The sequence below is a fragment of the Aythya ferina genome (assembly GCF_964211825.1).
Source record: "Aythya ferina genome assembly, chromosome: 26".
NCBI classification, from domain to species: Eukaryota; Metazoa; Chordata; class Aves; order Anseriformes; family Anatidae; genus Aythya; species Aythya ferina.
The window spans coordinates 3,504,055-3,520,562 of NC_140324.1; the positions used below are offsets into that span (position 1 = coordinate 3,504,055).

The 16,508-nt window shown below is 50.0% G+C and overlaps 1 long non-coding RNA gene across 2 annotated transcripts; it reads left to right on the top strand.

Annotated features, from left to right (window-relative positions):
- The first annotated feature begins 6,060 nt into the window (after positions 1-6,060).
- On the top strand, positions 6,061-11,259 carry LOC311423897. Of its 2 annotated transcripts, XR_014685924.1 has the most exons (4): positions 6,061-6,350; positions 6,432-6,557; positions 7,996-8,095; positions 9,728-11,259. It is a non-coding gene; the product is annotated as an uncharacterized lncRNA (long non-coding RNA). The 2 variants fall into 2 exon arrangements; XR_014685925.1 differs by lacking the exon at positions 9,728-11,259 and having other exon boundaries at positions 7,996-8,284.
- The last annotated feature ends 5,249 nt before the right edge of the window (positions 11,260-16,508 follow it).

A 16,508-nucleotide genomic window follows, 5' to 3' on the forward strand; every position in this document is an offset into this window, starting at 1 on the left:
GGAGCGCGCACTGGGGAAGGGAGGGGTTGGGGAAGGGGATGAACCATTATGTGGAGAACGGGGGGGGGGGAAGGAGGAGCTGTTCGGTTTAGTGAGGGCGCAGAGGGGAATAACGCACGGTGAGGGCACGGCCTCGCCTCTAACACCCGCAACCAGCCCTTAAAGCATCTTTCAGTGCTATCGTTGCGCAGTTCGGCCGCTTCCATAGCTAAATTCCTCCCCCGCGGTGCCGCGAGATGGTTCGGCCCGGCAGGAGAAGGTTGCTGAGAGGAGCGGCGGGAAGGTTCCTCGCAGCGCGTTGGTGGTATAGTGGTTAGCATAGCTGCCTTCCAAGCAGTTGACCCGGGTTCGATTCCCGGCCAACGCAGCACCCATTTTTTTTTTTCCTTTGTACTTTTTTAATTTTTCCCCATAAATTTCACAACCGACCCAGAACGCCTCTTGCATGGAAATCGGCCCCACTCGGCGGCGTTTTGCCCATCCGTGCCCTGGCGGCCAGCAGCCGAGGGCCGTTATTTCTGCCGTGAAACCGTGAGGCTCTGAGATGTCGGGAGGAGGCAAATAAAACCGGGAGAGAGAAAGGAAAATAAAATAAAATTTAAAAATGAAGAAGAAAAAAATATGTACCTGAAGTGTAAAACGAAGTGTTTCCGCCCGGGATCGAACCGGGGACCTTTCGCGTGTGAGGCGAACGTGATAACCGCTACACTACGGAAACACGCCTGGTGGGGCAGCCCCCGCAGCCGCCCATGTTGGGCTCCAGGCAGCGCCTCTGGGGGCTCCCCCCCGACCCCCAGCCCCAAACGGCTGCGCCTCACAGCGAGCCCCAGAAGCCAAACCGCCCCCAAATAAAAAGAAACACCTGTCAGGATTCAGTGTGATTAGAGTTAATGAGTAATTAGTGCCCGCAGAGCCCCGCTGTGCTCAAAAGGTGTCAAAGCAGGGTGTGCCGCTGGGTCTGGCAGCGTTTTGGTGCTGTTCACCTCAGAAGGGCAGCCCCACAAGAGGCGTGCTGCCTGCCACATGGGGCACAAAAAGCCTCTCCCTACAGCAGTGCAGCGAAGCCTCACGCCCTGCTCCTCGCCGCAGGGACCCCAGCAGTGCCCCAGTGCCCTCCTGTGGGGCCCCCAAAACCAGGCTGTGGCCTCCAGGCCCACCATGGCCTCAGCCCGCCAGTCGAGACCCCACACTGGGCACCAAGGGCGCGAGTGGGGCCCTTTGGAAGGAGCAGCTCCTCTGCTGAGGCAGCTGCCACCAGATGTCGGTAGAATAGTGGCAACGGGGAGCGGAGCTCCCTGCCAGGCAGGGAGGGCGAGGACAGCTGGAGGACGACAGGCTGGGGGGGTGCTGAGTAAAAGGACAGACCCTTGGGGTCCCCCAGCTGCTGGGGACGTTTCCTTCCCTTCAAGTGAAGCTTCTGTAGCGCACAGCGGGCCAGGCTCTGTGCCCATCACCTGTGTCTCTCTAAGCTGTGTACGAGGATTGCACAGAGCAGGGCGATGTGACACCAGCAGCCACAGGGTAATGGCTTTCCCATCCCCAAAGCTTTGGGTAAAGTCCCTATTGCAAGCCCCACATGGTTCTAGGAATACACCGGTTCCCCATCCTCATCTTTATCTTAATGCAATGTTAGTAACTCGCACAATCCTATGGCAATTTTTATTTATTTATTTTTTCATAAAACCTCAGCTCTCGGAATTGGGCGGCAATCAGAGAATTCATTTTTTCCTGTTTTGTTTTCTCTGCTGAAGTGTGTTTTCTGCTCTGCTGGCTGCAGAGAAAAGCTTAGTGGAGAGGAATGAATCATAAATACGGAAGAAATAAATGAACCTCAGAGCTACTTTTAATTTTACGATTTTGTGGCTAATCTCTTGATTTGGGGCCAAAAGGGACAGAGAGGAGGTTGTCACACGTCTTTTAACTCCAGGACTTGGTGGTGTTTTATTCTTATTTGACTGGCAGTGAGGATTAGAACATTACATTAAAGTCTATAACAAACCTGAACCCTTGGGACTTGTTTGCTGCACATTGCTGTTTAATATCCCAGTATTGCACTCTTTTTGCCTGTAGCTGGTAGAGCCCGCAGGAGAGGACTCTGGTAGCAACCTTCGCACTGCGCATCACCTGAGCATGCTGGGGGCAAACCTGATCAATACGTGAGGGCAAAGTCCTCTCCCTAGAGCAGAAACAAGCGAATCTGTAGCGAACCAAAACATCAGTGAAATGATTCAAATGCTTTGGGTTTTGTTTTCTTCCACAGATCTCCCTTCCAGTCAGGCGATCAGTAGAGAAAGGAGAGGAACAGACCAAACAGCCCCAGGGAGGAAGCTCTTGGAAGGTACCTGTGGGAGGCAGAAATTAGACAAAAGACATTGCGCTGCCATATTAGCTCCCAAACCTGTACTGTAATCGTCCCTCCTTAAGGCAGCGTTAGACTCCAGTAGCCCTGAGACAAACAGCGTGGATGGGTCCTGGGCTTTGGATCCTCCTTGCCTGTGCAATTGTGGCTTTGAGGGTCCAGACAAAGGTCCCTCTTCATGCTGGTTTCCATTTGCTGGAATAGCTCCTGGGGATGTTCCTCACTTTGTTTACAAAGGTCTGTTGTTGGTGACTGCTCAAACTTTGCCGAGGAGGACAAAGAGGCCGGCAGCATTTCAGTCTCCCCTGCAGCCCCTGACCTATCCCACTTCCTCTGTTCCCAAGACTTACAACCCCTGTAGCACGGCTCATGTATGAGAGCCCCCTCTGCCTCTCCTCCCCTCCCCAAGGGCAGTCTCCAGAGCTCTAGGAAAGACTGCCACATAAATACGCAGGGACAAAAAAAAAAAAAAAAAAAAAGGAAAGCAGGGGGGTTATTTGGAGGTGAAGGATGGATATTCTCTACCATTATCACCAGCATCTGCCCTTTCTGAACAAGGGAACCCTCCCCCAGCTAGCCTTTTCACCAGTGCGCTGAACGTGGCCATGCTCTGCTTTGTTTGTCTGACATGCTGCAATGCCTGCAGAGTCCCATTCTCCCCTCTTCCTCCCTCTGCTCTCTAAACAGCCTGCGTGGCTGTTAGAAGAGAGGGGAGCTCAGAGCACCATCAAGCAGGAGAGCTGACAATCAGGGCTGGGAGACAACACTGCCTGCACAATACCCCCCCAATTAGGCATTCATTTGTGCTACCTCTGAAATGGGGAGCACAGCCCTTGTGCTGGGAGATAAAACAAGAACGGCTTCAATAGCACTGATTTAAATTAGGTCAGGCTAGCTTTTGTGTGGCAGGGACCACACAATAGCAGTCACACGACTGTGGAGGGGAGCAGCATAAAGGAAAAGAGGCCAAGCAAGTGGCACAGATGCTGGGAGCTGATGGGTGCTGGGAGATAAGGGGTGTCTGGATGTGCGAGTGATAGCAGGGGGGCAGGCACCGCAACCAGCGCAGGGTGCTGAGACATAAAAGGGGGCACACGGGCAGCAGGGAACAGAGAGGTCAAATACTGGCTCTGCAGAAACAAAATATTAGTTTGTTCTGCTGCACCAAGGGGCATGTGAGCACAGGCATCTGCGTCCTGTGGAAATTGGTCTTTAATTATAACTGATTATGGGGCTGAGGGGTGACAATGATGTTGAGCCGTAGCATCCTCCTCCTGAGCACTAGTGCAACCCCAGTCGATCATACAGGGTGGAAGGGGGACAGAAACTCCCTCTGGTGCCGTTGTTGTAAGGGACAGACTTCTTATACCTCAGGCCCAGAGACACTGTTCTTCCTCATGCAAAAAGAAAAAAAAAAGCAATGGGATGGTAATTTTTCTGGAGCATGCAGCAAGTCAGAGGCGTATGTATGATGAAGCCCCAGAGTCCTGGGTATCAGTCCACAACATTGACTAGGTTTGGCAATTTCATTCCCTCATAAATTCATTGAAAGTCCACACCCAACATGAATACCTGGTGTGCTATGAAATCCTACCCTGTCTTTTATCGACTGGTGTGTTGGTGGAAAACTCAGCAACTCCTTCAAAATGATCTCTTAACCCGGGTTCTCAAAGACATCCGAGAGGAGTCCTGGAGGTGGTTGCCCAGGAAAATACAAGCACTGGAGGCTAGACCCAGTTCTCACCCCAGTATCATTAATATTAGTACTGCTGTTACTACAATAGTTATGCAGATGTTCATGTTTATCTGGCAGTGGGAGAACATGAGAGCAGCATGCTTGCTGTAGCGATAACAATGTGCTCAGAGCTATCAATAAGAGCCTGATCTTTTCAGGCCAGGCTGAGCAAGCTGTTGTCATGATCTAAATGAGTTTATCCTGCTATATCCATATGCAAAGGAAGGTCAGGTAAGTTTAAAAGCAAGAGTTCAGCCCTGTAAGTCACCCAGGCAGAAACCTCTCTTGCTGAATTGTCTTTTGTGAGCCAGGTTAGAGTGCTACAGGTAACACTTCGCTAGGGTTGGTCAAAGAACTGCTAATGGGAGCAAATACGGGTGTGGAACAGTTGAAAGACATAATCAAATGTTTAATACGGTGTTCTTTGGCCTTTTTGAATCAAGGGACACCTTGATATTCCTTGGCACTTGCAAATAAAGGTTGTAAACAAAGACAAAACTTATCACACTAGCAAAATGTTTATTGTGTTACAAAGTCATAATTTTCTTGCTCGAATTACAAGCATTTTAATTTCAGCAGCTGGTAATAAAAAGAGAGCCAATGAACTGACTGTGTGTGCCAGCCAGTGCCAAATGGAGACAACTAGGTTAAACTTTGAATTAGCAGTTATTCTTATTCCCCTTAATTTGTTTGTCCACATATTAATGACTTCAGAAACCACACCAAACAACACTTATAGGCATTCTGTGGGCCATCTTCTGCCCCCCAGTGTCCTGTGCAGTTCCCAGGCTGATTTGGGCATACAGCTTTCCACATGCATACACAGACAGTCCCAATACTCAGTAGCCAGAAGCTGATACTGGAAAGATACAGACTAAAAATAAGTCGTCCTTTTTCAACAGTAAGTGTAATTAAGCACCAAAATAGTGCCTGTTGTAGGGAGGTGGCCCCGAAGGCATCAAGCCAAAATGAGGCATGTTGCTAAAAGGTATGTTCGCATTCAGCCAGATGGCCAGAGCTTGATGCATGAAGCATCAAGTGAAATTATCTACCCTGTTTATGTAGGAAGCCAGTCTGGAGCAACCATAATAGCCCTAATTTCTCTCAATACATAAATATATGGTTGCTAGTTTTCACTGCTTTGCTCCTATGCTATTTGGTGTATTTTTAGCCTTTTAGTTGCGAGAACACATCAAAGTCCCACTTTGTTTTGCATTTTGTGTTACTTTCTAAAGCTCCTATCCACACCAAGCGAAGGTGCCCAGATACCAAAAGCAGTTTAACTGCGGTAGCACAAAAATCTCTATTAGCTGATTACTTCTACTGCCTTACCCTGCTTACTTGCTGCTACCTCTCCGTGCACACGGTGGAACACAGAGATAGAAGAGGTGAGACTCCAGCTCTTACAGAAAACTTAGAGGTGTGATCCCTATGGGCTTTAAACAAGACATAAAAATTATATCGAATCATTTTAATAGTACACACATTCATATAAATAAATAAATCAGATCCACACAATTAGCTATCTATAGCTAGAGATCTCTATTCTCAAGCATATGATGCGGTCTGTGATGTTTGTGAGTTGTGATTTTGTAACTCCTGATATTACTGGGATGGACTCTGTAACCTGAAATGCTCATTTGAGTCTTTCAGCTCGCCAGCAACCCAAAAGCCACTGCAGAAACAAATATGTTTTGCAGCAGGTTGGTTTATTCCCTGGATATTTACTTGCCGGTTTGGGTTGGGGTATTTTTTTTTTAATTTGTTTTGTTTATTTCTTCTTTTATCAGCTCCAGCTGAGACAGAAGAGGGTGGGAGGAGGGTTTTGTTCCTCTGGAGATAACAGGAGGCTGTGTCTGTGCAGCCATGGTGACAAGATCCAGGGCGCTTTCTGGCTTCCAAGCAATTTGCTCCCCACCCCTGGCTCCCAAGTAAAAGTGGGGCAGAGAGAGAGAGGAGCTTTTGTTTCTCAAGTGCTTCAGCTGTTGCTACTAATTAAGCGAAGAGCCCTAGTGCCTTCCCACCTCCCAAGCTTAAGGAGGGTCTAGTTGGGGTGAAAGGAGAGTCAAGAGTCTGTGCTGCTGCTGCTTCTCTGCACCCTGCTCTCACTACAGGGCTCTTTTCATCCTTTCTCTGCCTTGCTGGGTGACCTGTGGCCAACTCCACGCCTCAGATTCCCTGGCTGCAGCAGGGAAGAAATGAGAGAGACCAAGCTCAGCGTGAGGCCAGATGGAAACTACCACCCTGCTGCTCAAGGTGTTATTATCAGTTTAATGCAATATGTTCCCAGCTTCTCAGACATGCTGACTAGCAGCAGATTGCTCTTTCCTTCTCCAGACTTCCCTGGATGTCATTCCCTTCTCTCTCTCAAATGCCAGCTCCGTCCCCGGGCTCTAACAGCGTTACTGAAACCTCCCCAGTGTTGCCAGAATGTGCTGGAGGAGCCAGATGAACTGTCAATGAGTAGGTATCAGGCAAACGGCCTTTGCACGGGGCAGTTGCACTTTTTTGGACAAGGAGGGCAGAGTCAGTGGCTGCTGTGAGGGCTGCAGGGGAGCTACGTGGGCTCTGCCCAGTCTTGCAACAGGGACCACACACCGTGCCAAAGCCTTGTGTGCACGTGGGAAGGACTGCAGGTATGAAAAGAACGTAGAGATGTAGAGAAAAAAAAAAAAAAAAAAAGAATTTAGGGAGCAGGAATGCTGCAGGCATCCAACAGCCCGTGGAATCGAGGAGCTAGCCCTGGCTTGGTCCTGCAGGATGCCCAGTCCCCAAGGCCTGAGGTAGCAGCCAAGGGCTGTGGCTGCTCCCCGGGGCCTCTCCCCCCCCCACTGAGCTCACTTGGGTGTCTTCAGCCCAGGATCTCCCAGGGAGAAATTTGGGGCCTCGCTCAGGAACAGATGGTCTCCCTCGTGGGCCCCATCTGCCAGGCAACACTGGAGCAGTTGCTCTCTGCAGTGCTGAGCAGAATCTTGTTTACTTTCCCCTCGTGTCAGCAAGGTGATGTGTGGGGAAACCAAGCCCTGCTGTTGCCAGCCCCGATTTCCAGGAGCTGCAAGGTGCAAGAGCAAAACCCAAGAGACACCTCTGTGAGGGCCAGGCAACGTGGCATCCACCAGCACAGATCCAAGGTAAAGTCTGGCCAAGAAGAGTGCTGAAGATGCAAGGGGGGCAGGATATTTGGGAAGCCGTTGATCCACACACAGGATAAGAACATGTGGACTAAAGGAGAAACCTGGAGTGAAGTTTCCCAAGGGGCATCCTGCTAGGAGCAATATGTACGTGAGCCTTGTCTGTGATGAATTGCTCAGTGCCCAGAGTGCTGAGAGACACGTGGTGCGTTTAGTGGAGGTCTTTGCCTCTGACTACACCTGGAGCCAAGTTCTGAGCATGTATTCATGGTTCCTGAATTGAAGAGGGGGAAAAACAAGACAGCATCCTGCCTTCTAAGACCCAAGAGAGTGATTTTCAGGGTGTCTTGGTCACCTGGGCATCCTTGTGAGCTCAGCTCGCTGGGCCTCAGTGTATCTGGCCAGGCAGGCAGCTAGCAGCTGCTCTAGAAAAGTTCAGCCTTAATGCTCAGAAATGTCTAGTAGAAATTCTCATCAGCGGGGAAGTCAGGGCCTGAAATGACCCTCACTTTGAGGTCTCACCAGCTTTTAAAGACGAGGCTGGGTAGGCAGGAGGGGCTGGAAGGATGGACCGCTGCTTTGCAGCTGCTCCTTCCATCCATCCCAGCTCAGGGCACAAACATCGTCATCCATCAGGGCTGTGGGGAAGCGTCTCTAGACAGCATTAAGCACACACAAAAATAGCAAGCGAGACCAGCTCCTCCTCCAGCAGCACCAGCCAAAATTGCTGCAGCACGGCTGATAAAGGAACTTCACTTATTCTTTTCCAGGTTCTGCTACCGGAGCCCAGGATCGAGGACTGCAGAGGATATCACAGGTCCGTGCGCGAGCGCATGTTTTCCAGAGACCTTGGCCCCAGAAGTCAGCCTGGTGAGGTCCTGCTCTCTTAGGTAGCCAGGTTAAGCAGTCAGTCCTCTAATGGTGCTTGACGAGCAGAGGGCACGGAGCATTACTTTATCCCCTCCCCTGAGGGTTCCCATCCGTAGAGGCTCCGGCGCAGGATGCTGCCTCTGTCAGCTCTGCAGTAATCAGCCCAGAGGCAGGAAGTGGAAACTTTCTGGTTGCAGCCACTTAGTTTCATTAGAAGCATCAAAAGAGAAAACAGGCCTCAGGTGGGGCAGTGAGAGGCAGAGACACGCAAGGGGCTGGGGAGAGGGGATTTGCAGCTCTATTTAACGTGTCACTTAGCAGGTAAGCCTCAGCTAAGAGCTGGAGAAAAGTGATAGGGAAGAGGGGCAGAGGCAGCCTGAAGCTGGGGGCTGTCACTGACATCACTCAGAGCTGTCAGGAGATCATACAGCTCTGGAAAACCTGTTTATTATTTTTATTTTTTTCACAAAAACAGCAATAGGGCTGAGCAGAAATCCCACCCTGCTGCTCTAAGGCTTCCTCCCTGTCCCTCTTCTCCTCTGGAAGACTTTTGTCTTGATTTCTTTCCAAAAACCTTGTGCCCTGGGAATTGTGTCCCTTTCCCAGTGCTCTGCTTGGGGTCTTAATTATCCCTGTCACTGCAAAGAATTTCCCTAATGTTCAGCCTAAGTCTTCCTTGTTCACCACAACCATGACACTGTTCAGAGGTAGGATATTAAGGGCTGGAGTCGCTCCCATAATAACGTATTGATTTCAATGAAGCCAAGCTCAATGGGGAGGAGTCTGTCCAGCCTTGCTCCATCCCCCTTGTGCCCCAAGAGAACGTTTTGTGTTAGACTAAATGCCTCAGTAAGTGCCTCTCAGTTCTGTGCTCGTTGTGAGCCGTTCTGTGTAGACACATTGAAGCAGGCAGGGCGCAGGATCAGGCCAGTAATCACATTTCCTTTTGGCAGTAGGTATTTTATCAGCCTTGGTCTCCCTGGGCACTCTGAACCGCGTGGCTGTCTGGCTCTCCTGAGCAGATCTCATAGCCCAGGCAGGCAGGAGTTCTTCCACCAGGCGCAGCCCTCTCCCCCTTGCTTCCCATTTCATTAACGTCCTCTCCCAAGAGTGGAAATGAATTAAACCACTCACCTCCTGAGCCCTATTTCCCTCCTTATACTTTTCGCTAAGCCACCTCCAATAAAGCAGCCCGTGCACACCAGTGGCAGTGGGACAGTTGTGCACATCTGGCAGGCACGTGGGGGTCACATCAGCAGGCACATCAGTCACTCACTGACCAGCAGCAGCATCTGGGATCTTGAAGCAGAGAAGATCCATCATTTGGTGACCGTCTGTTGCAGTAATTCCTGCCCTACAACATCGGCAGAGTGGAATTCTGCATCCAGCTCCCCTCCCTCTGTGGCTACCAGCATCTTCATCTTTCTTTCCAGCTGGGAAAGGGATCTCCTTGACAAGGAGGGGAGCACAGATATTCACAAGATGCCATGGGTCCTCGGGACTAACATTTGCATCTCTAGTTCTCACTGGCCAGATCCTTTTGCCTCTATATTTTTCTTTGTCCTGTAGGAAGGCAGGGATATACAGCCAGGGATCAGCACCATTTTTTTTTTTTTTTTTTTTTTTTTACAGGCAAAGCAGGAAAAAGTGACCCAAGAGGTGCCAGAGGAACAGATTCTAGATTCCTGAAGTCCCACTCATTAAAAAGTGTCGCCTCTTGTTTCTGTCTGTGCCTGCTTTGTGGACACAGATGTAGCTTTATTCTCACATGGGTGAGCAGTTGTTTTTAAGTGAGCTCCTGTCCACAAGCCTTGCATCTTCCCATAACCAGCAGGGTTTGTTTGCTATCCTTGGAGATTCAGCAAAAATAATCACGCTCGGAGACACCTGCAGCGTCTCTGCCCTGAGCCAGAGAGGGGCTGGGACAGGGAGCCCCGTCAGCCAGGAGATGGAGCAGCTTGCCTCCCCAGCAAGGTGCAAGCAAGGGAGAGAAAGCCTGGGCCCTTTGCACGGTCCTTTTGTTTCACGAAGCAGACGTGGCTGTTCTTTTATGCCACTGTGTGCTTGAGGAGAAGGGAAAAGGTTCACAGATCTGTCTCAGGGATGGGATGGGATGGGGAGCCTTTTGTTTTCTTCAGAGGCCCTCAAGGAACATCTCATTGTAGCTGCTTGGAATTAAGTCTGCCAATCCCCTGTCTGATCACAGGCTCCTCGTGCTGGTGTTCAAAAGATGCTTACTGCTTCCTTTCTTCTGCCTGGGACAGTGGATGTGCTGGGATGGAACTCATATCAGCAGCCAGGACCTGGACTGGCCTGGAGCCTCCAGGAAAGTTTCTCCATGTCTCCCTGCAGCAGCTGCTGGCTGACAGCTTCGTCCTACTCCCCAGTGCCTGTCCCTGTCCCACGAGGCTGAGGACCCCCCTATGTGCCCCATCGTCAGGAAGTGCTGCTCTGTCTGGGGCTACCTTGGAGCTGCTGGCACAACAAAGCTGTTTTGCTTTTGGCTGAGCGCTCAGCATCCAAGCTCTCATGTGGTTGGAGCCCATTTTTTTTGCAAGAATGAAAACAGTGGATTAATGAGCTGCTTGTGGCTAATGTGCAGGGTTTCTCAGAACTGGTGCTATTAGAGCCCAGCGTCATGTAGGAGGTAAATGGCAGCACATGGTGAATAAAGCAGTGATATAATAGGTTTAAGTAGTCCATTTCCCTTTGGAGTGTTACTGATAACATGCCCAAATGCATACAAGACCATTACCTTAATGAATAAGACCGCTCTCTGGCAGAGCACATACTGCAGCTCCTCACAAGGGGTTTATTTTTCATCATTTTCATCCAAAAAAAGCCTTGGGTGTTTGAGTTGGAGTGGGGTGCAGGGAGGGTAGAACAGAGACAGAGGGGAAGAGGAGAGCAGAAGAGAAGAAATATGGATGGGAGTAGAAGGGAAAGAGAAGGAGGGACATAAACAAATGCAGAGCAGGCACGTTATGCTGGGACCAGCATGGCCTCCAGGAAGCACAGTAAGAGGAACTGGTACGGTCACGCATGAAGAACAATGATCAGACATTTGATTTTATGCATTGAAAGAGGCACAGCTTTGGAAGCGTTGTTGTCCACCGCCAGAAGTGAAGTGCTACGAAACACGCAGACACCAACGGGCTCACTGTTCCCCCCTTGGATGTACGATGGCCACGCGTTGCCATTTGCCTCTGGTTGTTCCAGCCAGCTCAGAATTAGCACATGCTGAATTAGTATCAGTGTGTGCTAATTCTACCCACACCAGGGGAGTTGCTCAGGACTTGGCCCCTGTGATCAGCATTGTAAAATCCTGGTGCTCACTAAAGGACAGCAAGTTCTGGGCTAGCTAAGCGGCTCTCTGCTAGCTGGAGATGCTCCACGTTGACATCATGGCACGGGAGAGCAGAATTTACCTCTACACCTTTCCTCATCCAGTTTACTTTTCTCTTGGGAAGGGTGCATAGAGCAGCATTGCCTGGAAATATCTGTTGAAAGCACGTTGGCCACATGTTTTCTGAATTTGCTTCTAACCAGTGCAGTGGGATCTGAATTAGACTGTCCTGTTACAAGGTAACGTGTACTCTTGTGCTAACTAAAACCTTGTTTTCTCCACTTTCTTCTGGAATTTCTCTACAAAAGAGAAACTGGATTCAAATCCAGTGTCAAATGACTGTGAATTAACAGGAATTCACCGCACGAGGTGGGTTTCACAGAGGTGTAATTCTGTAAGAGTCTGTGCAGCGACAGCACCTAATCCATAGCAGAATAAACACCAGGAGAACCGTGAAGGACCCGTGTTCCTTAATGACTGATTACGAAGATCCTCCTGAAAGCCTAAAACATTTCTCAGCACATTTAGCAAGGCGAACACGGTCTGGCTGACCTGCAGCAGAGGCGCCCCCGTCCCAGTGCACCAGTTCCAGCAGTGGCTGCAGGACGATGCTCAGCACCTTGCGTGAGGATGGGGCATGCAAAGAAAAAGGCTTCTCCGCGCTGTAGTCCTGTAGCTTCCAGCAATCTACGAGGACTGCCTGGATGTTGCATCCAGACTATTAAGTTTAATCGCCGCTGATAGACCAAACCTCCGTAAACTTGTCTAAAACCTTTTGAACCTATTTATACTTTCAGTCTCCACAATATCCTGTGGCAAATGAGCTTCAAAATTTAATTATGTGCTGTGTGAAAAAGCACTTCTTTTTGTTTGTTTTAAACTTGCTGCCTGGTAATTTCACTGGGGCACCAATGTCTTGTATGTTGAGAAACAGCATCTAAAATATCCGAGGGACACAGAATCCCAGATTTTATTGAAAGGCCATGTGATTCTGACTTCTAACTGTTAAAACCACTTCTGAAATGGAACATAGGTCCCACTTTTAATGCTTATGAAAATATTGCCTCCAGTGCTCTTGTTTGCTTTTCAGGCTGTTTTTACTTTTTTTTTTTTTCTCTTTTTTTTTTTTCTTTTAACCTCTGCTTACAAGCTGTTCTAGCCCCTGACAGATCCCATTCTCAAGCTTCTTGTTTACTCAGTTAGCACAGGCTTTATTTTTTACAATGTTATCCTTTTAACTGCTTCGGCAGCCGAGAGCCCGTTGCTCGAGACACGAACACAAACTCAACCAAGGACAGGCAAGTTTGCCTGAATGACCTCTTTCTCCTCATTATATTTGCCATGGTCTCCATGTCACAAGTTCAAGTACACGCGCATGGGGTTTAATACAACGCAGAGATAAAGGCAGAGGGATGGAGGCTTCCACTGTGGCACGAACGTACTCTGCTGCTGCCTGATTGTGCCTTTTGCAGACACCTCATTAAAAGCGTGTTCATTACACATAAACATGCCTTTGTACTTTCACGAGCACACATGCTCACCAACGTAATTTGAACGCGGTGGGGGACAGCTCACCCTGGCACAAGTATGTCTGATTCCTTACGCACGCTCGCACGGAGACCTTGACGATTTGAAGCAGTTGTTCATTTGTAGCCTTTCATCTCTACATGGAGTCGTACCTTCCTCTTGCTGTCGTTAACTTCCACTATCTCGTACGCTCTCCTCTTGCTTAAGCCTTTGAGTTTAGTCCAAATAACATCTCTTCTGCCTGATGCACCTCCTGTATCAAATGTTGGTATCAGCAGTTGTGCTGTGGCTTAAAAGTGAGTTCAGAGTCAGAGGAACCAGACCTTGTGAATCTTTCTCTTCCCATCATGTAAATAGGGTTTGCTACGTGAAGCCATTCGTATCTTATACTCTTACAGGCGCAACTTCTAGTCTGGAAGATGAGATAAAAGATACTGGGTAGGCATCTCCTGAAAGCGGCTTGATCCGGAGAGTTAGCAAGGATGCATTGGCTTCCTGGGAAAAGGGAGAAAGATTTTGCATGTTTGAGACATGTTTCCCTGACTGTTTGTGTCCTTCAGCAACACAAACCATTGTGTCAGCAGGGATAAATCAGCATTGCTCTGCAAAAATCAATTGAATGAAGCCGGCTTTCTGCTGCCAAGGATCAGGTATATGCAGGATTTGAATGGAAGGTCTCCTGGCACAGCGTTAACAGCCTCTGGAGTCTTGTTGCTGCTAATGCTTACCCCCTGGCTGACAAAACTGGAGCAGCGTTAAGAGCCTCGGGAAGTTCCCGTTCGAGCACACGGTGCAGAAATGCACACCCCTGCCATCGCGGTGAGAGGGAGAAGAGGAAAGACAGCCGGCTGTAAGAGCGCCCGGTGTATTTGGAAGACTGGTAATACGGGAAGTGCTATTTGCCAAATCAGCTGCGTTTGCTAGTCCAGAGACGTTAACTCCACTGCCAAGAGCTGCCGCTCTGTGTTCATGTGTGCAGCACGTGCTAGGCGTGTGAGACAGCGCAGATACAACCACCAAGGAAGGGGAGAAGGGCCGGGGAAGATGCTCTGGGAGAAGTCCCTGCCCAAGGTGTCAGGCCATGCTGGTGGGCACTGTCTGTGCCCCTGCAGGTGCATGCGCAGGAAGCGACCTCGAGACGGCTGCGTGCTCAGGGTGAGCGTGCAGATAGCGTGAAATACAAGCGTGAGCGTGCGTGCACGTGCACGGGGGTGTCTCCGGCTGTGTGCAAACAAGCAGGGGTGTTTACAAACAAGTGAGTGAATGTAAGTCTGCAGAAGTGCGTGCACAGATGGAGACACCCGCAGCCAGTGCAGGGTGTGTGCGTGGGGACGTGTGTCTGGAGGGGAGGTGCGAGGAGCGGCTGTGTGTGTGGAAGCAGCGCTCTGGGGAAATGAGATGGGACCAGGCTGTGTAGGATCTCTGTGCCAGCCTGCACAGGCAGCTCGCATCTGCATGTCCAGTGGTGGAAAGCTGGGCATTTGACCTCTGTCCATAAGGGTCTTTGAGATAGGAAGTGGAGTCTTTAAATGCACCTCGGGAAAAGGGTGTCAAATGCGTGCTGGAGCTCCTCTGCAGGAAGAGGAAAATCCATGGGGACGGAAACACATCTCCGTTAGCACGTAGCAGTTGTTTTGTTTGTAGCACGGCTTCGGTTTGACGGGGCGTGTGGAGCGTTGTGCACAAGAGACGTGTGCGTGGGCTGGGGTAGGTGCGCGGCAGCTCGCTGCGTGCACAGAGGAGGGGGCGCAGCAGAGGACAGCGGGGAGGGCTGAGCCCAGGCGCTGCTGGGGCTTGGAGATTCAGGCAGGGCTTTGTCAGAGCCATCCCACTTCAGAGCATCCCCAAATTCAATGTGGGTGCTTGTCTATTTTAAGTATTTCTCTGCACACTTTCGTTTCCCAGCCCGCTGCCCCAGGCCCTCCAAACCACGGCGTGCCGAGGAGCTCCGGCAGGAGCAGGAGCAGGAGCGGTTCCCGAGGAGCTCCGGCAGGAGAAGGAGCGGTTCCCTTGGAAACCTCTGGATGCCCAGCAACAAGTCGCTGCCAGCAGCCATGTGACAAGGTGCATTAATCAGGCATCTCGTACGAATCAGGTCAGTTGGGGCCAAAGTCCAGCTCGCTCCCCCTCCGCTTCGTCGCTAATTACCGCGCGACGAGGGCTGCTCCGAGTAGGGGGTGGAAAACAACTCGAAATAATTAAATAAAACGGTGACCTTTGCTGTTGTGGCTTCTAGGTTCATCCCAGACTTTCTCCAGGAGAAAAATCTGTCCGATCTCCTCTCCCACTGGAACGAACCTAGAATGCAAATGAGTGAGCCAGAGGAGCCTTGGGCAGTGGAAAAGCCCAGAGAGAAAGAATTTGTCGTGGATGTGGTGAGTTTCCAGGTCTCTTCTCGCTATAAGCCCTACATTTCAAACACAGCCTTTGAATGAGGAGTAGATCGGGCTGGAGATGGTTTGAGCCTGGTTCAGGAACACCTCCTGTCCACATCTCAGGTCTCTTTGGAAACCAAGTTTCTGAGCTCTCAGCTGGGCCACGCTGAAATTGCTGGCCAAAATGACTGGTTGGACAGCACAGGGAGGATGTCAGTCCAAAGTCCTGCCCTACACCTCTCAAAGAAGAGGCTACTGCTGAGAGGTAGCACCTCACCTCTACACTTGTTCCCTGTGGGCTCACCACAGCTGCAAAATGGCTGTTCTTCACAGAACAGAAGCAGGGAAGGTTATTCTTCATCATTCCTCATGGCTCTTTTCTTTACCCCCATGGGACCTTTCTCCATTTCACTCAGGAGCAGAAGACCCAAAGGTTGGAGGAAAATCAAAGAGGTTTTTGTAGCTGCAGCTCTGGGCCACCCCTGGCCCAGTAGTTACCACATTCAGACTGAGGTGAAAGGGAATTGAGAGAGTCCTGGTGAGCAAATGGGGAACAGGGAAAATTAAGTGAAGGATGAGGAAGTCCAGCTGGAGCGGGAACAGCTGTAAGCACTGGTCCCAGTCCCCTGCACTGGATTGCCTGCCCAGTAGGATCTTCTAGGGAAATTAAGTAGCCAAGACTCACTGTCCTTTTGATGTAAGTTTTGGAGTGATTTAGGCACCCCTCAGCGTTTTCAATAAGATGCCATTTACAATTCCACCTAGCATCCTTTTCACATTTTCCCTGAACTCCTGCTTGCTTTGCCTGGACAAAGCCAGAGCAAAGACTTCCAGATTTGGCTCCTGAACGAAAAATCTCTCACAGACACGTGTTCAAGGCCAGGCACTAGTAAGGCTGCAACATCTTCTTTTACCCGTATACCAGTCTACATTCTTCATGCTGTGACTAATGCATTGCAAGGTCATTGGGTAGTGCTCAGTCTCCATCTCCTCCTTCAAGAGACCAGCGTTTGAGCCTGCCAGGGTATTCACTGATTCATGTTGAACACAGGTATATTCTGCTCAAAGCCATTTTTTATCTTAGGCAACAACAAATATGTCGCAGTAGCTGGTCAGATTCTCAGCCGATGTAAACCAGCCAAAGGAGTTGGCCCACAATCTACTG